At 38.8% G+C, this 26,100-nt stretch overlaps 1 long non-coding RNA gene across 3 annotated transcripts in view; it reads right to left on the bottom strand.

Annotated features, from left to right (window-relative positions):
• Nucleotides 1–1,887: 1,887 nt before the first annotated feature.
• LOC144300643 (uncharacterized) overlaps nucleotides 1,888–26,100 on the bottom strand; it is a 35,035-nt gene continuing 10,822 nt past the window's right edge. The window contains exons 2-3 of one of the 3 annotated variants that reach the window (XR_013367415.1): nucleotides 24,990–25,055; nucleotides 1,888–4,031 (exon numbers count right to left, since the gene is read on the bottom strand). This is a non-coding gene — a long non-coding RNA (uncharacterized LOC144300643). Of the gene's footprint in view, nucleotides 4,032–10,748; nucleotides 10,906–24,700; nucleotides 24,795–24,989; nucleotides 25,056–26,100 lie in introns of those variants that run through there. The other 2 variants (XR_013367416.1, XR_013367414.1) reach the window with 2 other exon arrangements.

Raw genomic sequence — 26,100 nt, 5'->3', positions numbered from 1 at the left:
TAGATGTCTGCCTTCATCTTCACATGGTATTCTCCCTCAGTACATGTCAGTCTCCAAATTTTCCCTTTTTATGAGGACACCAGTCCTATGGGATGAGGGCCCACCCTAATGACCTCATTCTAATGTGATCATCTGCAAAGACCCTGCTTCTAAGCAAGGTCATATTCACAAGTACTGGGGGTTAGGGGACACAATTAGCACATAGCAATGACTCAGTTCATAATACATTGTCCCCTCTGTTGAAAGATGATGCTACTGACTCACCATTCCTAGAATATGGAGGTTGGGTTATTTTCTAAGTCTAGTCTTATTTGTTGTCTTTTGTGAGCAAGAACAATAAGACAGAGGAAAACTTGGGTTATAAATTAAGAGGTTAGTTCACTCAGGTAATGGAGTTTGTTTGCTAGGTTTGGCAAATGGTCTTCACATTAGTGTTTTCAACTGATTGACATTAGACCCACTTGGCTGCATATCTACCAAGAAGGGCAGTCACAAGAGTTCATTTATTCTCATGGATCAATAAACAATTATTTAGAGAAAGTGACTTTGTCAACAATTTAATTAAAGTCACCCAACCTTTGAAATGAGAAGTAATCCAAGTTTGGCCACATATTAGCTCCATGGCCCTAGGCAAGTGACTTAATTGTCTGGACCTCAGCGGGCTATCTGTAAAGCTCTGGTACTGGATTAGTAAACGCCAATGACTCTTCTGGCTGGAACATTCTTTGGATTACATAGTTCTTTTAGTGTTAAAAGCAGAACAGTCTTCTAAGGAATTGGGTTGTGCAAAGTATAAAAAGGAATCAATAGTTGAAACGCTTTTCCTATTCATTATCATCAGTAGATATGAGGTGGTTCTAGGCTCAATGTAGAAAGATGTTTGGTCCCTGCCATCATCTACTTTTATGTGCTCATTGTCTACTCCATGCAAATGACAGACCAGCACACAGGACATATGTCCTCTGCTAACAGAGGACTATTCCCCTGGCCCACTCCAGTGATCACATGTTAGTGGGTCTGCAGTGTTAGAATTTGCATGGGTTGACTGTGTCATTTTCATCCCCCAAATAAGTAATTTTCTAAGGAGTTATTTATAGGAGTGCCTGATAACATATTTAAGAACCTGATTAGAGTTTTAGTTACTTGTTGCTAGTGTAACCAAGCCTTTGGGGTGTACACACTCATTCTTTATAATCTCAGCATAAAAATTCTTGCTTATAATATCATCTTTACTATAAATAGGGATCTTTAGATGCTCTGCCCTTCTATTGTCCTACCTCTTACAATGCTCAATGTATCTTAATCCCTTTTCTTTATTTTGTAACAAAACTGTGACCCCTTATTGTAGGGAGGATACAAAATAGACCAGATGTCTTAACCATGTTTGGATAAATCAGTCATCACTCTTCTTTTTTCCAAGAAAAATGAGACATAAAGCCTTGAGTGAGGGGCGTAGACCCTACTTTCCATTCAGTCTTTCCAAAGCAAACAGAAAAGAGGTGTAAATGTCTGTTAACTGAGCTATGTCACTTGAATGGGCATTCAGTTTTAAGGATGCGAATAGAGGGGGGAGACCCAACTGTCAGTGTTTTGTCTCATTTAAAATTGCGACTAAAAATAACCTCGGGAGAAAGCGAATTGATTCATTAATTTAGTTCTAATGTTTGAAAGGAGTATAGATTTTGATATGAAGCCAGGGAGACAAACTCTCAATACAGTAGTCTTTCCCTCAAATTTAGAATGCTACAATTTACATTTAAATAGTATCTGATTTCAGAACCTTACTTTTTGCCAAAAAAAAAGTCCCCTCAACAACATTACAATGAGGCAGAGTTGATTTGCAGCAACATAACAATAAGTCAATCATCAAAGTATTTTATTCCAACATTTTATATTCTGTGTTAGGTATCAGTGGCCAGGTTAGATGTTGAGCATACATAATATTTAAAGCAAAACAACTTTATGAGATCAGAACAACTCCAATTTACACATGAAAAAAAAATAATACGGAAGAAGTTCAATAGTCTGCTCAGGTTCATCCAGTTAGGAAATAGTATACTCAGTTTTCATGCATGGAGCAGGACTATTTGACTCAAGCCCTGAGCTCTTTCCAAATACTCTGGAGTCCTATTAACAGGGTCTTGATTTTGTACACAGCTTTGCAGGAGTGAGAATCAGATTACTACAAAGGCCTTGTTCTGACATGGATTCCTATGGCATCATTCAGCTACGCCAGGACAGTGCTGGTGGAGTTAGGAGGAGGACCGGAAGCACACACTAATGGGCAGGCAGAGGTGAGGGAAACAGTTCCTCAGAGTACTTTTAGGAGGAAAAAAGTACACACATCATTATGATAAAAGAGACCATAAGAGTGCCATGAGAAATTATGAAATAATGCTAATGGGAGCCTGAGAAAGAAGAGATCCTGGTATGCAAAAGCCATTTCGAACCCCACTCCAAGTATGACCACTACAGTGGTGGGCTCTATCACTGGGGAGAAGATCAGGAAAGACCTATTTGAGGAAGGGGCACAAGGATGGGCCTGAAGGATGGTTAGGGTTTTGATAAGAGGAAATTCAGGGATCCCTGGGTGGCGCAGCGGTTTGGCGCCTGCCTTTGGCCCAGGGCGCGATCCTGGAGACCCGGGATCGAATCCCACATCGGGCTCCCGGTGCATGGAGCCTGCTTCTCCCTCTGCCTGTGTCTCTGCCTCTCTCTCTCTCTGTAACTATCATGAATAAATAAAAATTTAAAAAAAAAATTAAAAAAAAAAAAAGAGGAAATTCAGGTGGGAGATGGCATTCCAAGGGAATGGTGTGGGAGAAGCATAAAAGTGGTGCTACTGTATAGGCAGAAGAAGACACTACTGTAGAGTATCATAACTTAGGACAAATATTTGAAAAGCAGCCCAAGGTTTATAAAACTGGGGCCTGGGAATGTTCTAGTCCAAAGATTTCAAATTCTGTCTTGTGGTTCTTTAAGAAGCCTGGAAATGGGCTTTAGTTAGTCTATGAAGTTTTATTTGAAACTCTGAATGTATGTCCATATTTCAGTTATCTATTGCTGCATAACAAACCACTCCAAACTGAATTAAAATTGAACTGACTTGAAACAATAATTTATTATTTCTCATGATTTTGCAGTCCAGGCTGGCTCAGCCAGGAACTAGAAATTTGCTCAAAACTCCAACCAGGGATCCCTGGGTGGCACAGCGGTTTGGCACCTGCCTTTGGCCCAGGGTGCCATCCTGGAGACCTGGGATCGAATCCCACATCAGGCTCCTGGTGCACGGAGCCTGCTTCTCCCTCTGCCTGTCTCTCTCTCTCTCTCTCTCTCTCTCTCTCTATCATAAATTAAAACAAAACAAAACAAAACAAAACAAAACAAAAAACTCCAACCAGATGTTTGGGCCCTCTCACTTATTTTCAGGCCTCCTTTGTGTTTAGTGCTTGCCCTCCTGCCTAGAATTTGAAGCAACAGCTACCCCCATCCAGTGGTTCCCCATCAAAGGCCACTTTGGGGGACATTTCCACAATTTACATTGAACATCCCCTTGCTGTCAAGTACAGAACTTAGATAAAAGAGAGGACATTTTGTGGATCAGTTTGGCTCAAAATGAATCAGAACTTTCTTACATCTGGGCTATGGACCTTGTCCTCAGCCAATGAGTCATCCAACTTTAGATGAATTGAAGAAGTGAATGCGTAATGACTCAGGAATTCTGCAAAAGCAATTCCTTCACTTCATGACGATGGTCTTATGATGACTTGGAATTTAAGGGTCCTCGATTAGTTGTTCCTTGACATAACAAAGCTACTGAAATGCAGAAAAGCTATAGAGATGTCTGGAAACAGCAGGGTACTTGATCACTGGAAGCATAGATAATGTCCAAATCCATAGCATTACGATTAACTGGTGGGAGAGGAGTTCTTTTTCACCCGAGGGTAAAAGCAGGGAGAAGGAAGACACTATTTTCTCCATCACTCTTTCCTGCCTTAGAGAGGTCCCAGCCTATGTGCTATTTATGTGTCCTAAGGAAAAAAGTAAAATGAGTGAATACATTAGACTCTTACCACTGATTAATGCTGATAATCAGCCTTGCAACATCTGCTCACTTAACTTTATTAGCAGCCACAGAAGTGTATATTTGTACTTCTCTCGTGTTACTTAATGACAATTTAATTTACATTGGTCCTCTTCTCATGCATTAAAGACATTCTTCAAAAGTATATTAGATATTAGCAGAATCATTGTCAGCTAAATTAAAAAAAATGATGTCATATAGGTCACAAGGAAGAGATTCCAACCTGCGGGTTCCCATTTTGACTGAATCTGAATGTAATAAATCACCTTTGTCACAGACATGCAACAGGTCTGGTCCTATCCAAAACTGCAGGGAAAATGTTAAAAGTCTGGAAGTAAAAACATGGGGAAGTGACTTATTTGAGAACAAGAGTTAATCTCTTTCCACTTTGGGTCCGGAAATTCATGGACTTTGTTCCTAGATAAGAGTCCCTACAGCTCTGGCCAACAGGAATAAGGTGGTGAGGCAATCCTAGGTGTGGACAGTGTTATCAATAGCCAAAAGCTAAATTTGATAGCCACTTCTGAAATCCAGTCTTGATTACATTCATCAATCAGAATATGTTTTAGATTTCTTTATAATGCTGTAGTTGCTCTATCTACTATTCTACAATTTTAAATATGAAACGAAAACTTTAAATAAAAGAAAACTATCAGAGTTATGGGGAAAAACTGCTTATTTTTGGTGTAAAAAATGTCAGTCCTTCATACATGACTTCCACGTTAGGGAGAAAATGTTACTGTCCTTGAGTGACTAAAAGATAAATGCTAGAAATAATGAATCTGCATTCCAAGTTTATGGTCTATGTGGTTTTCCTTATATAAATAAGTACTTTTTCGCTTACGCAAAATAACAAATAATGTATTATTAAACTCACATTTCCTTTTTAAAAACTTTTAATCTGAAATAATTAAAGATTCATAGAAAATTACAAAAATAGTAGAAAGAAGTCCCCTTCTCCCAGTGTGCTCCAATAGTAACATCTTAAATGTTACTTAACATTTAAATCTTAAATAGCTAGAGTACAATATCAAAACCAGGAAAATGACATGAGTACAATCCCCAGAGCTCATCATAGTTCACCAGTTTTACATGCACTCATATATGTGTGTTTCTGTGTGCATGTTTGTCAATCTATAGAATTTTATTACCCTGAGGAGATTCATGGCCCAGCATCATTTTGTCTCTTATAGTTGCTGTACTCTTTTAGAATCTAATAATGAAAACAATATTCATAATAAGATCTCTGTTTCAATCATGGCTATAATTCTGATAGCTTTATCTAGTTTAGTTTAGCAGATATAAAACAGTATTTATGCACTTCATATTTCCTTCTTACATAGTAAGTATGTTATGGAGCAGTCCTATGTGTTATGAATTGCTTACTTAAGGCTAACATGATTTCTTCTTATTCAGTGTTATGCTATTTTATCTCATAAATCCTCAAAATAAAGCTATAAGATAGATATGATGATAACCATATGGTATATGAGGTGGTAGAGACTTAGACTGTATAATTATTCAGGACACATAGCTGGAAAGCACAGAGGTGGGGCTCAAATCCAGGTTGTGTCCATTGTCAAACTATGCACTTTTGTCAGTGTACTCCATTGGCTTTTCACATGGTACATTGATAACCTCAGACTTGGATAAATTCCATTGATGAGAAAGTTGGTAGACATTTTCAGAAAGGAAAAGTTGGAAGCATTGAAATATTTTCTAAATACAGAGTGAAAAATGGCTCAGAGGAATCAAATATTTTCTTAAAGAGTATTAGTTGACAAAAATTAGTTGAAAGTTTAGAAAACTAATTCTGGTTTTCATTTCTTTTACCTTGGATTTTTGCTCTGGAAGTGAAGTATTTTTAAATTTCTAACAAGGGTCCCAGGATACTGTGGTTCCTTTCAAATAAAAGTATCTTATGTTATGGCTTCACAAAACGAGCTGCTCTGTTCTTTTGCCTAATGAATCGAAGGACTCTAGCATTTGTTAAGCATGAGACACTGTGCTAAGCAAATTACCTCCTTTGATTCTCACAGCAAACTGTGAGTGTGGTATTAGTGTAGACATTTTTCAGCCGACCAAATAGTCCAGCAAAGTTAAATGTCTCAACACAAGTTTTACATGCTATAAGCCACAGGGCTGAGATTCCAACTCATGTCTGCTCATGTGCTTCTTAGAAGAGATTTATTGTCCCTTGAAAAGTGAGGGAAATGAAATAATTTCCCCAAATAAACAGATTTTTAATTAACTTTCCAATTTTCTTTGTTCCCATGTTTTATTCTGAAGGTTGGATATATAGTTAATGAGAGTTCTAATTCAAAATCTGCAGCAAGTTTGAAGAGCTGTGTTGGTGTGTTGTTTCAAGAACTGCCAATCTAATCAACATAGCTTTTGTCTAGGAAAGTGAAGTCAGGGGCTTGAAGTGTCCAGATTTCCACTTGTGTTATCTCAGTAGACACACAGCTGCAAATCAGTAGTTACAGTCAGGCTTCTTTGATTATTCTCAACGTTTCCCTCCAAATGAAGGAGAAAACTAAGAAAACTAATGTTGAGTCTAGTCAGCAGGTTTTACCCATAAAGATTCAATAATTTGAAATGTAGGACTAATTCTGAAGGTCCAAGAGCAGGGAAATGTTATTGACTCACCTTCTTGGGCAGATGTGCTCCTCCCTTGTCACTTTGGTTATGGAAGGCTTTGGTGACTCGTGGCATATCTTCATTCTTTGTTAATCTGGGGTGTTTGGGATTATTGAGTCAGCTGCAGGAATGAATCCTACTATTCCTCTTAGGGTTTGGGTCAGCTTCCCAGTCCCATAAGTCTGTTCAGATTCTGATTCAAAGCCTTGGATAGATCCAGGATCCTGAAGCCCCATGGAATGATCAGCAATGTAAGTGTGGTTGCTAAGTATCGGGAACTGCTGCTCCTTGATCTTGCTCACTCCCCAGTTAGGGAAGCTGGGAACTTTAGATGCCACTCCATACTCTGGTATTCCCATAGCCTCTGAATCTAGGTTCCTTGTTCCAACAAGTTAACTCCATTCACTTACCCCTTCCTTAAAATTGGTCTGCACACATGGACCTACAATGTTTACCTACTTCTCTCTGAGCCTGTCTCCAGAAGTCTTAGAGGCAGGCTATCTCCTGAGAAGTGCAGTGTTCTGCTTCATTCTTATCTTCACATTCTGCTTGGATTCTGTTTAGACTTGGAGAGCCCAAGACCAGCTGTTAATATTCTCTGACAATGGTGCAGCAGTAACAGCAGAGGGCTGCAGAAAAAGCAATGGTTTGAGCCAGATGGTAACTGAAATATTGGCTCCAATGTGTGTTTAAATGGCCACGGGACCCAAGACAAGTCTCAGTTTCCTTGTATGCAGAATGAGAGGACTAACTGCTGTGCATGCAGGGATGGTTGTAAGGTCAGAGTCAATTCATATAAACCAATTCATATAAAGCTTAATGACTGGTATGTGTTAGCCATTTAATAGTTGATAGGGTTTATTATATGTTTCAATGAACTATTTGGACAGTGGGAAGCAAAATGTAACTTAGACATACTTAAGCCTCTGGTATGATTTGTAATAATGAAAACAGGGAAACCAGTACTTGAGTTCTCCTGTTCTAGCACAGGGATCTTTAGAGAATGCCGATCCTGGTTTTGATGAGGTCTCATTCTTACCTTTCTCAGGTATTTTAAAGGTAGACCTGACAAGAAAGAAGAAATTCTCTTTCTAGTACTTTATCTAGATGGCGCAGCCAGGGAAGGAAAGCCTTTGGAACCTCCTGGAAGGTTGGAAATTTAGGCTGAAGAACTGGAAGGGGAGACAACTTATGGAAGTTTGTTAGTGGAATAGTTTTCCAAATGAAGTGCCTGAAGCCAAAACTCTTAGGTCATCTAAAATTAGACTAGACAAACCTTGAGAGTGAGCTATGCTGGCAGGGAAATGAACAAGCTGGCCTAAGGACGTTTTCCATTTCTAATTTCTGTGACTCCATGGAAAGATCTCTTTCTTTTTTGTATTTTCAAATGTATTTTTTTTCTTTAGCCTTCTCAGGGTTTTTTTTTTCCTCCTCAGATACATTTATAAATTCTACTTACAAAGCTTAAAATTACAGCAAAAATGCCATTTCATACTGTTAAGTTTAGTCCATTTTAAATCCTGTCTTGCAAACTTCTCCTCCTACAAAGCAAAGCTGTCCCCATCATGTTGCGTTATGGCCATTGCTATTTTTGAATTACATTTAGAGTAGAGTTAATCCACCTTTGATAAGGAATTTAATATCTATTGGCAGATCAGCTTGTAACTTTATGCTGTGAATATAGCTGCAGATTATGGAGCATCTTTTAGTTTAAATTATTCCCTGGGATGGAAAGCCAAAGTATTCAATGCTGAATACTTTGTGCTGTAAAGATTAAAGAAGCATTCTTCCAGAAACAATGCATCTGCAGTGGACATGACTTTCAGGATGGGCTGTCACAGAGGAGTGCAATTGGTTCTGAGCATATGGTGGGAAGTTGGGTGTGAAAAAGCAAATACAAGAATGGAGAAGCATTAGGAGAGACCAGTATGGGACTGAGAGGGACCCAGAGAACATTAATCATGGCACTGTGGTTCAGAGCTGGGTGGGCTCAGAATCCAGACTGGTACAGGAAGCACTTTCGGGAGATTAGAGCAAGTAGTTGGGCTGGAGTTTAGGAAAGTAGCTGCAGTGTTAGGATCTCACAATGGCAGGAGGCAGGACCCAAGAAGGAACTGGATAATGGGCTTTGGTGACAGAAAAGGACACAAACTGACATTTCAGCTTAGTCCGAAGTTTTATAATGTTAGGTCTCAAGTCAGTGTCACAGCCTGTAGGTGTAGGTAACTGACAGTACCGGGGGGACAGGCTATCAAGTGAGATTTACAGGAAGAAAGAAGGTTGCCGACTTTATAATAGCTCTAACATAGGTCTACTTTGATTTCAATGTCCCTTGGTGTTTAGTTTTTATTCAGATACTGGATCTTCCATCTGAGAAGTAAAATGTAAGGGAATTAAATAAACATTTCTCAAAAGTCTACCATTTAAAAAGGACTTGGCTAGGCATTTTTCACATGCTACTCATTGAACTGTGACAGCAGCCTATGACATAGTTATTTTTATTTCTATTTTATAGAAGATAGGGAGGCTCAGAGGGGTATGTAATTCACCGTAGTGCACAGTTAAATGTGGTAGCCTTTAGATCCAGTTCCAGGTCTGCATGATTCTGAAGTCCCCACTGTTTCCATTCCACAACACTGCTTCCTACGGAGGCCCAATGACTCTGGAGGCTGGGCTTGGCATTAAGTGTCAGGTGCTGTTGACTTTCTCCCTGCCTGCTTCTCTTTCTCCTTCTCCTACTGATCTCTTAAAGATCCATTCTTTCATTTTCCCCCAATCTTAAAAAGTAGACTTCATTTTTTAGAGTAGTTTAAGATTCATGACAAAATTGAGCAGAAGGTACAAAGACTTCCCATCACTACTGTAGTAACTACCTGACAAGGCTTCAGACTCTACAGCAATTCTAACATCCATCTCATAGTAACCAGAGTGAATTCTCTAAAATGTAAATAAGATTACTTAGTAAATAAACTCCAAACTCTTTACCATGGTCTAGACGTAAACAATCTGATCTCTTTCTATTCCTCTGATGTCACCTTTCTTTACTGTCTACTTTGTTTATATTTTCCAGCCATATTAGCCTCATTTCTGTCTCAGGGCCTTTGCACTTGCTGTCCTTTCTGTTTGGAATACATTTCTTCTATATCTTTGAATAGTATTTTCTTGTCCTTCAGATTTAAGTTTCATCTTAAATGTCCCCTTCTTAGAGAGGACTTCCCTGAGAAATTGAGTGACCCTTATCACCTTCTACTAAATTAACCTATTTTATCTTTTCCAAATCACTTCTACACCTGAAAGTATCTTATTTAATAATTTTCTTCTTTTTTCTTATTTTAGCTTTGCATTACATAGATAATCACCCCAAAGCTAGTGGCTAAAATGGCCACTTACTGAACTTACAAATCTTTGGGTGAGCCAGCTGGACTGGGCTCAAGTGAGTGATCTTCTGGGTTAGACTGGGCTTACTCATGCATCTATGGTTAGGTAGGTGGCTCTGCTTCTGAGGGCTGGTTGCCTGTTGGCTGGGGTGCCTAGAGCACCTGGACTAGGTTTCTCTCATTATCTAGCAGGCCAGCCCAGGTTTATTCATATAGTGGATAATAGAATTCTCAGGAGAACAGAGTATAACTGTTCTCTTGAGGTTTTGATGTTGGGATAATGTCACTTCTGCCTCATTCTATTGATCAAAGCTGCCCAAATTCAAGGGGTGGGTAGTAGACACCACCTTTTGATTTACAGATTACATTGTAATGGGGTGTGGCTATAGGGAAGGAATACATGCTGGTAAGCATTTTTGCAAACAACCCACCAGACAGTGTATACTTGCAATGCATCCGAGCCTATTAGCATCTGAATCCCTTTTTGAATCTGGGAGATTACCCACTTTATGGCTCTTCATAGGGCAAAGATTCTTTCTTTCTGTGGAACCTAACAAGCTACATAGTTTCTTTTCATTTTCCCCCCTTTAAGGCACAGGCACTTGTACAGGTTGGAAGTGAACAAGGTAGACCAGCAGGTTCCCTGTGAAATTTATTTTTTTGGTTAGAGTGACAGCAAAGGTGACTGTCCTAGGTTGGTTTTATTTGCAGGATAGTTGTGCTCCTAGTAGAAAAGCAGCAAGAATGTAAGCTGTGGCAATTCAGGCTCTGTGGCAGGCAGGTGATTTCTTCATCAGGCCAGTTCTTAGAGAAAGAGAGAGAGAGAGACCAAGAGAGAGAGGGAGAGAGAGAGAGCAAGAGAGAGAGCGAGAGAGAGCGTTAATGCATGAGGGGAGGGAAGGGGAGGAGAAAGGGGGGGCTGCAAAGGGAGAGGGAGAAGCAGGCTTCTTGCTGAGCAGGGAGCCCGATATTGGGCTTGATCCCAGGACTCCAAGATTATGACCTGAGCCAAAGGCAGATGCTTAACTGACTGAGCCACCCAGGTGCCTCTCATTAGGCCAGTTCTTTTTTTTTTTTTTTAATTTATTTATTTATGATAGACTTAGAGAAAGAGAGAGAGAGGCAGAGACACAGGCAGAGGGAGAAGCAGGCTCCATGCCGGGAGCCTGACGCAGGACTCGATCCCAGAACCCCAGGATCATGCCCTGGGCCAAAGGCAGGTGCTGAGCCGCTGAGCCACCCAGGGATCCCCAACATTAGGCCAGTTCTATGAAAGGTTTTATATGTTGTTTCTGGAATCTTAAGTTTGAACCTCATTCTTTAGACCTCTCATAGATCCTGTGACCTACTCAATATTCTTTAAAAGACTCCTTTTCTTTGTAATCCTCCAGGGTCAGATTTGGTTGCTTTGCCACAAAGAGTTCTCTTCCAGCAGTTGGTATCAGGAATGAAGTTAATTTTTCTCATGTAACAGCAAGAATTAGGTGGTTGTCAGGTTGGCCCAGCTGCTCATACAGCTATAAGGATTCTTCTATCTTCTTTTTTCACACTGTTGCCTCCTGCTAGCTCCATGTATTGCTTTCATGTTCCAGGCAGGAAGGGGTGGCACTAGCTGCGTTTGTTTCTTTTATAAAAAAAGGAAAAGTGTTTAGAAGTACCCCTTTAGATCTTCCCTTACACTGTCTTAGCCTAAATAAGATCACCTAGATTACCAACTTGAGAGACTAGGAGGTGAGTATCTAATCTCTCTGAGGAAGGCACAAAAGGAGGAAGCTAGAGAATGTGTGTTGAATAAAGTGATGACCAATACCCCTCACATTCTTAATCATCCTCTTTATAGAGATGGTTCCTGAAGATCAGATGGTTCCTGCTTCATACATTTTCTCTCCAGTGTTTAGAACAGTGTTTGGAAAATTCATTGAGTGGCAATATTGGGAGATTCTTTCTTTAAAATATATCTTATCTTTTGTTTCCATTACAGAACTACCATTTTATTCAGACCAATTATTAAAGATTTGTTTGTTACAGATCTGTTTTCATGCTGTATTTCTTTCTAGTCTTTCCCATCCTCTGTCTATATTACATTCTGCTACTAGTGTATCATCTTTAATGCCATTTTTGTCCTTTTTTTCTTCTCAAAAATCTGTATTAGTTTTCTTGTAAATCTCAATCTCTCAGCCTGGGATTCAGCTCCTTGCATTAGCTGTCTGTTTACCTCTCCCCATCAGCAACTTAAATGGTAATCACTCACAAATCCAGCTAATCTTGTGGCCATCTGGTACATGCTGTCATACCCACTATATGCAGAGTGACAGACTGCAGGGCTCATGGGGCAAAGGCAGGAGGCTTCACTGTGAAGGGAATAGGTGAGATACAGGGAAGGCTCTCAATAAAGGATGGCCTCCTTGCTGTTTTGTTGAAAGGGGTAGGGCAGTTACTATTCACTTTGAACTTGTCTTTAGTCTACAGTCTCATTGGTAGAACTCTTAACAGGCAGAGTCTGACCAGGTTGAAGCAGGCCTGGGCTAGCTCAGTCCAATCAATGGGGTGCTTGTGGCAGTCTTTTGGGGAAGTAAAGCATAAACCTTTTTGAGAAGTGGAGTCTTTGAGAAGTGGAACATGAGAAATGGAGCATGGATCAAGAATAGCAGATTGAAACACAGACTGGTCTACAGGGCAGAGAGTACAGGGAAGGCTGAAGTTCAGGGGCATGCAGGTGTCCCAGGGCTCCCTAGAGCAGATAGGACCATGGACAGTCAGCCTTGGCCCTTGTTGGTCTGAGACTGGGGAGGCTGAGCCTATACTTTATAGGACCTCACTGTTGGCATCCAGATTGTGTTGGATCATGCAGGGACTCGCAGCATCACCCTCTTGCTTCTTTTCTTTACCTTTACAAATGTTCCACTTTTTGTTAGAAACATTCTCTTCTGGTGTGCTTAGAGGGACATTTTGAAAACTGTGGGGGACAATTATGATATATCTCAATTTATTTGATGAAAAGTAATTTGAACCATTTTTACAATAAAACAGTATAGATACAGATAAATTTGACATGTATAGACACAGATAAATTTGACATGATGTTTTTCAGGCAAAATTAAGAGTTAAATTTCAAACTTTGATTAAAACTCCAGTCTATGATTATACATTCATTCATTTCATTAGGGGTGCTAGGATGGAAAGAACAGAAATAGAGAATTCTAAGACAAATCAAGGGCCACTAGAGACACTAAACATTATGGAAGTGGTTCATTAAAGATACGTGTACTAGGAATTTAAACTGAATTAAAAAATTTCCATTTTTAGAATGAGTTAAAAAGACCATGCTCGAGATTTTAAAAAATATTCTCTAATAGGAAAGGAAAGTTCTTGATAATAGCATTTGGTGCTAAGGATTAAAATAAAATTGCGATTTGGAGACAATATCTAAATGCCTTTTTTCATAAGGTAAAAATGTCAAGTCAGTCTAAAAGAATTTCAAGGTATTTTTCTCACTTAAGAAAATAACCTATTTCTCTCTTAAATACATCCTTCTGCATATTGTACTTTTATTCAAAAATGTCCGTGTCCTCTAAGCAATAAGGATCTTCTGAACATTTAAAATTAACAGTCTGATCACATGGATGGATTGAAACTTTTCAGGGTCATTGTTTCATAGCAAATTGGAATCTTCAAGCACCTAAATATCTTCCTGTGGCAGGGTGCTAAGAATGCACCAGGGGAGTTTACACCAAATCACTCTTTTTCACTGGCAGCTTCCAATAATTGATTTGAAATCCCAAGAACTGCTTATCAATTGAGAGAGAAAATTATAAACCTCGGGTCTACTTACCTGATTATTTTAAGCAGAAACTGCTTTATTGTTCTGCCAAGGTATTTAGGAATAATTTTGTGTACTGATTCATCTCTTAAACATAGCTTGGTTATGCATATTTTGAGGATAACTGCATTTTCTTTCACTCATGCTGAAGTTGTTCCTTTTTATGGGAAATAAAATATATTCCTTAACAATATTTTGAACACTCTTAAAGACTTTATGGAAGAGGTGATTTATCTCTGACAAGCAAATTTTTTTTTAAAGATTTTATTTATTTATTCATGAGAGACACAGAGAGAGTGAGAGAAAGGCAGAGACATAGGCAGAGGGAGCAGCAGGCTCCATGAAGGGAACCCAATGTGGGACTCAATTCCAGGACCCCAGAATCATGCCCTGAGCTGAAGGCAGATGACCAACCACTGAGCCACCCAGGTGTTCCGACAAGCAAATTTTTTAGAGAAGCCCATTTTTTTTTTCATTCAGTTCTGACCAAGTGATTATAACTTAATAATTTGTCCTGAATTAAAAAATAAGTTTTGTCAAATGATAAATTTTAATTTAGAATAGCTTAAATTCTTGGGATGATAAATTTTAATTTAGTACAGCTTAAATTCTTGGGATATGTAGGATTCTACTTCAATAATACTATTTCTCCATAAGACTGTAATAGACTTCAAAACATTTAAATCAGAATCATTTGAATTTTAATTTAGAGTACATTTAGATCAGTTTCGTCTGATCAGCCACTAATGGAAATGTGAAATTCCACTGTGATTTGGGATCTTTCTGTTATCTTAACATGACCTAGATTATCTTGTCCATTATAGGACAAGATATCACAACTATAAATATATAATTTCTAAATATATCCATATCACAACTATAAATATATAATTTCTAAAGTTTGCTCATTTCATTACATGAGCAGTAATCTTCTTTTATCACAATTCTTTCAGCAATTCCAAGACACAGGCTACATCCTGGACTTGAATGCTTCTAAAATCTCTTGCTTATTCTGACCTCTGTCTCCTAATCTCCAATCATTAATAACTGCTTTTTGAACATCACCACCTGGATGTCTTTCTATGACCTTAGTAAGTATGTTAAAATGGAACGGATTCATGCAATTCCTGACTTAGCATTCTCTCCTCTTGTGAGAATTGTTGTTAATGACACTATAATTTTGCTAGGCTTAAAAATATGAGTGGCTCCTTTAAGCAAGGCCACCACAAGCACTTAGTAAGAGCCAACTCGTCATTTTTGCTCTTCCTGCTTCATGCAAGTTTTTCTGAATGGTGCTCAGTGCTGGATTCTTTAGTTACAAAAGATTATTCATTTAAAGGATTAAATAAATTACCTATCTCCTTGTCCTCCACAATTAACCTATTGTTATGTTATTTTGGGTCTACCTCTGAAATTTTGGGGGGAATAATTTCCTTCCTTTCAATTCCTATTTTCATTACTCTAAGTCAGGCTCTCAGGAACTCTTGATTTAACTATATTTAGAGCCACCTCACTGGTCTGTCATCACAGTCTCTTCCCTCCAAATTATCTGACTTAGCAACGTCAGGGAAATGTGCAGTTCTGATGATGTCACTTCCCTGATCAAAAATCTTCAGTGCATTTCCATGTTCTAGAAAATAGAATCAAAACTCCTTAGCCTGGTATTTTTTGATCCTCCACACAGATAGGTTTTAACATTTAATGGAGAACATTACTGCAGGGTGGTTAAGAGGCTGTACTATTTACTGTCCGTCTTTTGGTAAATTACTATTTCTTTCTCAACCCCAGTATTCCTACCTGGAAAACAGGGATAATAATAGTACATACCTCATAGAGCTGTCGTGAGGATTAAATAATTTATTTAAGGAATTAAACATGGTGCCAGGCACAAAATAAGTAATCAATACATTTTATCATTGTTATAGCCCTGCTAGATGAGTTGATAAACAGATACTATTCATGGAACTTGGTATCTGTTCAGTTCTACTCTGTAGGTTTTACAAATGGGGACATGAGTCTGCTTATAGCACTGGGAATTCTGGTTTCCCACCATTTAGTTCCCATGTATTTCTCATTAGCAATTATTTCCAGGTGAAGGGCTCTGCCTGTTGTCTTGTATGGACACACTGAAAACTGTTGTGACCACTTCCCTAATAGCATTAGTCATAAAACCCAAAAGTCCCCTAATTGGTGAATGGAAAAAAATATATGGTATGTTCATACACTAGAATACAAAGGAATGTTGTACTGATATATGCTCAAACATCACCGAACCTCAAAAACATTATGCTAAATAAGTGAAACCAGACACAAAAGGCTCCATGTTGTATGATTCTGTTTATATGAAATGTCAAGAATAGGCAAATCTATGAAGACAGAAAGATTACTGGCTGCTTTGAGCTATGGGTGGAAGTGAGAAATAACTGTAAATGGGGTCAAAGTGTCTTTCTGGGTTGACTGAAATGTGTATATATAGTTATATGTCATTTTATTACAGGTATAACCATCATCACAATTAAGACACAGGATTATTCAATTCCCACAAAGATCTCCCTTGGGCTACCCTTTTATGGTAACAGCAACAACTTCTCCATACCATCTCTACTCCTGACAACCATCAATCTATTCTCCATCTCTATAACTTTACCATTTCAATAATTTTATGTAAATGAAATCATACAGTATGTGAGTCATTTCCATTTAATGTAATTTTTGGTATCTTAGTGGTTAGGTATGCCATATTATTTTTTAATTTTCCATTCTGTTTTTTCATTTTTCTATTTTCTCTTTCATGCCTTCTTGTAGGATACTTGAATAGTTTTTAGAGTTCCATTTTGATTTATATATATTATTTTTGAGCATATCTCTCTATGTATGTTAGTGGTTGCTTTAGGTATTACATTATACATATATCAGTTTACTGATGTAGACATTTTACCAGTTTGAATGTAGAAAGCTACATTTAACTTCCCCCATTTATAATTGTTTTAATATTTCCTCTCCATACATTGAGAATTATATAAGGCAATAGTATACTTTTTGCTTCAACTGTCAAAAATCACTTAAGGATTCAAGAGAAGGAAAATCTACTATATTTATTCATATTTTTGATCTTTCTCTTTTAAATATTTTTTTTATTGGAGTTCAATTTGCCAACATATAGGATAACACCCAGTACTCTGTTGCTCTTTCTTCCTTCCTAATATTCCAATATTCCTTCTTTTATCATTTCCCTTCTATTAGATAGCTTCCTTTATTAATTCTTTTAAAGTAAGTCTGCTGATGATAAATTCTCTTAGCTTTCCTTCCTGTGAGCACATCTTGGTTACTTTTCATTCCTCAAGGATATTGTCACTGGATTAGAACTCTAGCTGACAGCTCTTTTATTTTAGCACTTGAAAAACAGTTGTAGTTTCCTTTTGACCTCTCTGGTTTCTGATGAGAAATCTGTTGTTATTCAAATTGTTTTTCTCTTAACAGATAATGTGTCATTTCTCTTTGCAAAAATTTTTGTCTTCAGTTTTCTAAGTTTGATAATGAATTATCTTGGTGTAAATGTCTTTGAGTTTATTGCCTTTGGGGTTTAATCAGCTTCTTGAATCTGCAGTTATGTTTTACAAAATTTGGGAATTTTTCAGCCATTATTTATGGGAATATTTTTTCAGCTCCACTTTCTTTCTCTTTTCCTTTTGCAACTCAGGTGACCCAAATGTTAGCTATTTTGTTAAAGTCCTAGAGTTCCCTAAGGTTCTGTTTATTTTTCAAAAAATCTATTTTCTATTTTTTGTTCAGATTGGGTAATTTCTATTGTTTTATCTTCAAGTTTACTGATGCTTTCTTCTGTCTTCTTTTTTTTTTTTTCTTCTTCTGTCTTCTTTATTGTGCTGTTGAGACTATCCATTGGGCTCTTAAATTTTAGTTATTATATATTTTCAGTTCTAGGATTTCCACTTTTTTAAAAAAATATTTTATTTATTTATTCATGAGAGACAAAGAGGCAGAAACACAGGCAGAGGGAGAAGCAAGCTCCATGCAGGGAGCCCGACGTGGGACTCGATCCTTAGACTACAGAATCACATCCTGGGCCAAAGGCAGGCGCTCAACCACTGAGGCACCCAGCCATCCTGTTGACTGTATTTTTTCAGTCAAGTTCAGATTTTCCTGGTTCTTGGTATGGTGAAATTTTTTTTTTCATCTTATTTTGGGTATTATGTTATGAGATTGTGGATCTTGTATAAAACTTGTGTTTTAGCAGATCTCCTTTGACATAATGGAGTACCCTCTGTTTACTGACAAGTATAGATAGAAGTCCAGGTTCCCTATTGCCTCATTTGACACCCTGCGGAAGGGAAACCTCATTACTTCTGAGTGGAGGTGAATTTCAGGTTTCCTGTGTGGTCTCACTGACCCTGGAGGGTGAAATGGCCTCACTACTCCAGAATGGTGGTGAAAACTTTGGCTTTTTTTTGGATTCCTTCTGACACTTCCTCTGACATTGCAAGGAGGGGAGCAGTATGGATCCCTTACTGCCAGTTGGGGATGGAAGTGCTGGGTCCCTAATTGGTCTTCCTTGATGTCATCTCAGCATGGGAAAGGGAGGGATACCACACTGAAGCTGGGAAGGGATAGAAGTCAAGACTTTCTAAGGCAGTTGGAGGTTTTTTTGTCCCTCATGGTGTGTGGTTGTGGTTGGCAGCTATTGTTTCTGCATTGCTAGGGTTGCCCCTTTCCTGGACTTTTGCTAGAGAGAGCTGGCTTCTGTTGGAGCATTTTTTAAATCTGCTCCCATTGGTGTTTCTGGGTTGTTGGCTTCTCTAGTACCAGTCTAGATGCATCAGGCAAAAAGACAAACCAGGAAACAGATTGTCATATCAGTCCTTGGGTCCTAAGATACCTTGCCTTATGCCTCCTCCTTGGTATCTTTCAAGGTATTTGTTTTATATATAATGACCATGGTGTTTAGTTGTACTTAGCAAGAGGAATAAGAAGTAGTCTTTTGTTAAAATCCTGTGGGTCCCTGAGATTCTATTTATTTCTTTAAAAATCTATTTTCTCTTTATTGTTCAGGTTAGGTAATTTCTATTGCTCTATCTGCAAGTTCACTGATGCTTCTGTCTTCTCCATTATGCTGTTGAGACTATCTATTAGGCTTTTAAATTTCAGTTATTATATATTTTCAGTTCTAAGATTATATTTAGTTCTTTATATCTTCTATTTCTTTGCCAAGGCTTTCCTGGTCTGGATAATACATTTTAATCAAGTAATCTGACCTTTTTTTTTTTTTTTTTTTTTGCCACTCTGCTTTAGGATGTAGGAGTATTGATTTGCATGATCTATAAGGAAGTAGTATAATGATAAAACAGGCAAATAATGGAGTTTACTAAGATAAATAATGGAGTTTTACTAAAGATACATCCTTTTCACTATAAAAAATTAAGCTTTGAAATCCCATCATAAGAAAGTAAGATAAATAGAAATAAAACCAAAAATATATTCAAATTGTAGATATGTATAATTTTCTTCTCTTAAAAAGAAATGGTATCGTCAAAAACTTATACATAAATGTTCATAGCAGTATTATCCACAAAGACCCAAGTCTAAAAGCTCAAATGCCCTTCAACTGGTAAATGAATAAGTAAAATAAAACAAAATTTAAAAATCCATAATATGAATTACTATTTGGCAATAATAGGGAATGAAGTACCAATACATGCTACAACATGGATGAACTTTAGAAACTGCTAAACTATGCTACATGAAAGAAGCTACATATCACAAACGACCACATATTATATGATTCCATTTATATGAAATGTCCAGCACAGGCAAATCTGATTAAAAAATGGTAAAAAAATAATAGGGGGAAATTTAACGAAAATTAGAAAGTCTTATACATAGTTACTAAGTTAATCGCAAATATCATGACAACAATAATCTGTGTATACTGAAATCTCTGATTGTTTTTTAACTTTTTTAACTCTGAGGTCTTCCATTATTTTCTCAAGTCCAGCAAGTATCTTAATGATTACTGCTTTAAATTCTCCATCAGGTACATCACTTATATCTGTTTCACTTAGATCTCTGGCAGTGACCTTACCTTGTTCTTTCATTTGGGATGACTTGCTGCCTTGGCATTTTGTCTAACTCTCTGCCTTCTTCTATTATGTTTGAAAAGCCTGTTATGTTTCCTGGCCCTGAGAGTGAAGGCTTTATAAAGAAGAGGTTATATGGTGTCCAGGGCCTGATGCTTCAGGAAGTGTCTCTGGTATGTGCTCTGTGCACTCTGCTGTTGTGTTTTAGCTGTTTTATCCCTTGGTCAAGTCATCGGCAGAGGCCCTCCTTGCCTGCAGTGGGCAATGTTTGGTCCTTGGTCAGTATATGGTGAGTTTTAACTAGGTGTGCTCTGGTTTGCTTGTTAAATGAGATCTGATACTACTTCCATTAGAGCTGAGGCCCTGTAGAACTCTCTGGTGGGGAGACATGATGTGGGCAGGGGTTTTTGGTGGTTATCTTGGGAAGGGGCCTGCTGCTCTGGGACTGAGGCAAGATTTACTGAGAAGGGCAGCCACCACCACAGTGTAGGATTGTGGGACTTGGTATAAAAAGGTTAGGCATCTAGTGTCCATGCTATGCTGCTTACCTACCACAGGTGACTCTGTGTTTATGCTGAGAGGCAGAAGAGGAAAATAGCTCCTGCTGGCTCCTTTGTCCTTGGAGAAGAATCTGTTCCAAGAAGAGGGAATAATCTCCCTGCTGTGTGCCCTAGGTGTTCTTCAGATCCTTGTTTCCAGGCTGTCTGCCCTGCCCCCCCTCTCTGGGGTTGTTTGCCTGCCTTCTCTCCAGGAGGAGGACAGCACCCTGAGGGCTCCATCCCAGCCAAGTCAGGCTACTGCTAAAACTCCAGTCTTCAAGCCCTGCTGCTTGCAAGAACTCACGAAAATCAGTTCCTCTTGTTTGCCCAGCCAATGGCTTTGGGGAAATGTTCTTGTGTAATCCCTTGTACATTCTCCTGTCTCTCCCCTTCCCCCATGACCAGAGCTCCCTGCCCTCCACCGCACCCATGATCCATTTCTCCCCCAAACCACATCTCCATACTCCCTATCTTCTTCACTGTGGCTTCTTCTCTCCTTTTAGTTGTGGAGTTTGTTTTATCAGTCTTCAGGTTGATTTCTGGGTATTTGGAATGAATTGATAGTTATCTAGTTGTGTTCAAAGGATGACATGAACCTAGGATCTTCCTACTATGCCACTATCTTAGCCCCCCTACCTATACCACACCTGTGTGTATTGAAGTTTTTGCTAGTTATCTCTCCCTTCCAAGAAGCATCCCATCCTACAACATTTTGGTTAGTTAAGTATATTTGGGCTGAGTTTGTCTCCCTGTTAGGCACTAAGCACCATGAGGACAGAAGCTGGGCCTGCCTTGTCTATCGTCACATTGTAGGATCCAGCACAGGTCAGAGATCAGGCTCTTTTGCTTGGTTTTGCAGGACTCTAGGTTACAGACAGGTATGCTGAGGTATGGGAAAGCTCTGTAGTTGGGGCCAGGAATGCCTAGGTTCAGCCCGGATACAGGTAGTGAGCTGTGATGGATATATCCATCCATCCATCCATCCGTCAGGAAAAATCAAGAGTACCGACCAAGAAATGGTCCTGTTCTATGATCATAGCAGGTTAGTACTGTGCACTGTGAGCCAGGCTTTATCATCTCTTGGCATCACTTTACATTTGTGACTCCCAAACCTTGGTGCAAACCCTGGTGCAGCCTGCAAACCTACTATACCTCTTTGTTCAGTTACTCTTCTACTCCATTACTATTCCACACTATTCTTCCCAGATTATAGCACTTCCTCCGCACTTGCACCCTCAATGGGTAGCCTCTTATTAGAGGTTGCTGATACTAGAAAAGTACTCAGTGGGAAGTTTTACGTCTACCTGCCTTCCTGCAGCTCTGTGTGGGAATCCAGGCTCAACATAGAGTCTGCTTGTCCTTATTATTCCCCCTTCTGCCCCTCCCACTGGCTCACACTTGTCAGGCTCATGTGCACCCCACCCCTGCATGCCTTCCTGCAGATAGACGTAAAACTTCCCACTATTACTGTTACTAGGGAAGATCGTCCCTGCAAACCCTGCTAAGGTGTGACCTCCACTGTGCATTAGATCCCATGTCCCTGCTAATCCCTCAAGGACACTGCTCCAGCAGTTCTTGCCTCTTGCCGTCTGCATTGAATCTTCCCTTTTGACTGGATCATTCTTGTACATCAGCATAGTATTTCTGATATTGAACAGGAAAATCAAACCAAAATTAGCAAAAATATTAACTCTACACTCTGGCTCAAATCCCTCTTCTTCCAGTTTTCTCTTTCTCCTATTCCAGTGAGGCTTTTACCTACTCTGTTCCACCAAAACAGCTTTTGTCAAGGTTACTGATAAACTCTACACTGCTAAAGCCCATACCTAATTCTTGGTACTCTTCTTAATTCCTTCCTTGCTACCTTCTTTTTTTAAACACTTGCTTCCCATGGCTTCTAGGATACTACTCTGTTGATGCAACCATTTCTTCAACACCTCCTTTGTGGTTTCTTTCACATCTCTGTATCTGTTATACTCTCAAGTGTCCTAACCTCTTACCTTGACCATTCTCTTCTCTGTTTATACTTACTTCTTAGAAGTTCTCATCTAGACTTAATCAAATACCATCAGATTGTAAGTGACTTCCAAATTTTTCCATCAGCTTGACCTTCTAGTATACATATACCTGATTGTCTACTTGATAATTCTACTTGGATGTCTAATATGCTCTTTGAGATGATGTTCATCACCATCTCCCACCCTCCAGACTGATACTTCTGAGGTGTTCTCTAATTGAACAATCAATAATTTCATTCTTCCTGTTTCATTGGACAAGAACCTTAGTCATCTTTGATAGTTCTTTTGCTCTCATTCCTCACAGTTGATCTGTAAAAATCCACATGTAATCCAGCAGCAAATGCTGTCAGTGCTATAGTGGAGATGTCCAGTATCTCACCATACCCACCACCTGCACAGCAACCCTCTTGACCTGAGCCACATTCATCTCTTGCTTGGATTATTAATCACTCTATTAATGGCCTTACTTTTATTTCTTTTTAATAATTTAATTTATGTAATCTAACAATCTAATTTATACCAACTTAATTTCAATAGCACACAAAATCTCTGCTTCTATAGTTTTGTCCTCTCTTCTGTTATTGACATCACAAATTAGTTTTTTATACATTGTGAGTGCAGTGATATTGCTTAATACTAGTTTTTATGCATTTTTATTTTAAATCATGTAGAAAATAAAGAATGGAATTGCAAACCAATATTAAAATAATACTAGCTTTTATAAGTTGCCCATTTTACCTTTCTAGAGATCTTTATTTCTTCACATGGTTTTGAGTTACTGTCTAGTGTCCTTTCATTTCAACTGGAGGGACTCCTTTTAGCATTTCTTATGGAGCAGATATAATGATAATTAACTCCCTGAATTTTTGTTACTCTGGAAGTGTCCTAATATCTAATTTTTGACGGGTGGTTTTTGCTAGACATAGAATTCTTGGTTGAGTTTTCTTTTTTTTCTTTCAGCACTTTGAATACATGACCCACTGCCTTATAGCCTCCAGGGTTGAACAATCAGTTGATAAAATTATTGAGGATCTCTTAAATGTGAAAAACTGCTTCTCTTTTGCTGCTTTTAAGATTCTCTTTGTTTTGGCTTTTGACACTTTGATTATGTGTCTTGCTGTGGGTCTCTTAGTTTATCTTACATGGAGCTCATTGAGTTTCTTCAATTTGTAAATTTATGTCTTTCACAAACTTTGAGAAGTTTATCGGGGTGCCTGGGTGGCTCAGTTGGTTGAGTGGCTGACTTATCATTTTGGCTCAGGTTGTGATTGCAGGGTCCTGTTATTGAGCTCTGTGTGGGAATCCAGGCTCAACATAGAGTCTGCTTGTCCTTATTATTCCCCCTTCTGCCCCTCCCACTGGCTCACACTTGTCAGGCTCATGTGCACTCCACCCCTGCATGCCTTGCTCTCCTGTGTTCTCAAATAAATAAATAGAATCTTTTAAAAAAATAATTTTTCAGCCATTATCTCTTCAAATATTTTCTTTATCTGTCTGTCTCACTCTCTTTTCTCCTTCTGGGACTCCCCACTGCATATATTTGTCTGTTTGATGTGCTATAGGTCCCTTAGGTTTTGTTCACTTTTCCTTGATTTTTTTGTTCCTCAGACCCAATAATTTCAATTGTCGTATCTTTAAAACCTACTGGTTCTTTCCTTTGCCTGCCCAAATCTGCTTCTGAACCACTCTAGTGAATTTTTCATGTCAGTTATTGTGTTTTTCAGTGCGAAAATTTTTTATTTCCTTTCTATTTTGCTTTTTAATAGATATTCTCATTTTGTTCATGTATCAATTTCCTTTCTTTGTTGATGTCTTTCTTTAGCTCTTTGAGCATCTTTCAGACAGTTGTTTTAAAGTCTTTGTCTAGTATCTGGACTTCCTTAGGGATAGTTTCTGTTGATTTATTTTGTTCCTTTAAATGGATTATACTTTCCTGTTTGTTTGTATGCCTCATATTTTTTTTTTATTGTTGAAACCTGGACATATGAGTCATATATTTTGATAACTCTGGAAATCAAATTCTTTCCTCCTCCAGGATTTTTAGTTTTTTTTTTTTTTTTAATTGTTGTACAGCATCTCTTTGCCAAAGATCAGCCTAGGGTGAGAGCTTAAGGTCTTTTCAGGTCTTTTCTGAGGTCGTGTTTTTCCCAGAGTATGTAAGGTGACTTTCTAAATCTTCCCATACACAGTTACTTCTGAATATGCTGGCCTTGAATGCCTGCTCCTAAAAGGGGGAAAAAGTAAGACTGGAGGGGGAAAAGTCCTGGTGCTGTTCCTTTAAACCCTATTAGCCACTTCAGCCAGTAGGGGTTGCAACAATGGGTACCCACCTCTGGGTGCACCTCCATGACCAGAAGCAGTAATCAGCCATTAGAACACAGAATCACATTATTTGGAGGACAAGGTCATTATTACCCACCTTGGCTTCCCTAAGCTGCTTCAGGGATGCGGCCTCTTGTCCCCCATAGTTGGCTGCCATACAGGGCTGGAGGATGAGACATAGATAATTACTACCATGCTAAGCTGAAACAGATAAAAATTGACCACAATTTTACCAGCCAAACCTTTCCCTGGTAGCTGCAAGCATTCTAACAGACTGCAGAGTTCCAAAATAGTTGCTTCAGGCAGTTTCTGCCAATGCATGTGCTGTTCAGGTGTTCAGAGTCCTAGCACTTTCTACCCCACTATCTTCCCTCTCATCTACCCCTATGTTTAACTCCCGTTTTATTTTTTTTTTTAAGATTTTATTTATTTATTTGAGAGAGAGCACAAGCCAGGGGGAGGGATAGAGGGAGGGGGAAAAGTAGACACTTCCCTGAGCAGGAAGCCCGATGCAGGGCTTGAACCTGGGACTCCAGGATCATGACCTGAGCCAGAGGCATACATTTAGCTGACTGAGCCACCCAGGCACCCCTTAAATTCAGTTTTTAATACAATATTCAAAGTAATAAAGTAATACTTCATAGTATCTTTGAAATTACCCCTCAAAAGCCTCCTTTAGTTTCTCATGTCAAACAAACTGTGTTTAAGTCAAAGTCTTTACAAAGGGTACAGGCCTTATGTAACTTGACTTCTCTAGCCATCCTGACCTTCCTATCACTTCCCAAGTACTTCACATATTTCCCACACACTCTATTTTTTTTTTTTTAAGATTTTATTTATTTGAGAGAGAGAAAGAGAGTGCGCACGCACAAGCAGGGTGATGAACAGAGAGAGAAGCAGACTCTCCACTGAGCAGGGAGTCCGACATGGGCTCAAACCTGGAACTAGGATCGTGACCTGAGTCAATGGCAGACATTTAACTGACTGAGCCACTCAGGCGCCCCCACACACTCTATTTTTGACTCAGGACTTTGCATTTACTTTCTCTCTAGGAACACTCTTCTCTCAGATTCCTAAATACTTTTCCTCCACTGCTTTAAGGTTCCTGCTCATATATAACCTTCTCAAGGAGGTCTTCCCTGACCTTCAGCACTACCATTCCTACTTTGCTTCATTTTTCTTCATAGCACCTAGCATTGTGTAACATG

Source organism: Canis aureus, chromosome 28 (genome assembly GCF_053574225.1).
Source record: "Canis aureus isolate CA01 chromosome 28, VMU_Caureus_v.1.0, whole genome shotgun sequence".
Lineage (NCBI taxonomy): Eukaryota > Metazoa > Chordata > Mammalia > Carnivora > Canidae > Canis > Canis aureus.
The sequence above is the reverse complement of the archived record's forward strand: the minus strand, read 5'-3'. Positions and strand labels throughout refer to the sequence as shown.